Source organism: Echinops telfairi, unplaced genomic scaffold (assembly GCF_000313985.2).
Source record: "Echinops telfairi isolate 266 unplaced genomic scaffold, ASM31398v2 ScPeMD7_7469;HRSCAF=8507_1, whole genome shotgun sequence".
NCBI classification, from domain to species: domain Eukaryota; kingdom Metazoa; phylum Chordata; class Mammalia; order Afrosoricida; family Tenrecidae; genus Echinops; species Echinops telfairi.
Window position 1 is genome coordinate 79,144,157 of NW_022111373.1, and position 471 is coordinate 79,144,627.

The following is a 471-nucleotide window of genomic DNA, read 5'->3' on the forward strand; positions in this document are numbered from 1 at the left end:
CCCCCCCGCCAGTCGAGGTTACTTTGGCTGCCCGAACTGCTCTGTCCCGGCCCGGGTCCAGGCGGCGGACAGGGACGGTTCCCCTGGTTCCTAAGACCCTGCCCGGGGAGGTAGGAAAGGGTGACAGGAAGGGAACATGAAGGAGCGGCCTTGACCCTCTTCTGCGCGGCTGAGGTGAGGTGCAGTGGGTCTCTCCGTTGCCGGGGCACAGATACGCCCTGGTGCCGTGACCCTCTGGCCGCTTGGGAGCCCTTGACGGGTCACTGGAGCAGGCGCCAGGCCACCAGTTCCCTGACAGCTAGTCCTGGAGACGCGAGGTCTGGGAGCGTGCGCCCCATCCGGATGTGAGTCGGGATTCTCTCTCCAGCCACCCAGGCATGCGGGCCTGGCATCCCGTTGTGGGCAGGCCCTCCGCAGGCCCCTTGTAAGCTCTCATACAGGGGCACAGCCTGCCTTTACCATGGACCCCCC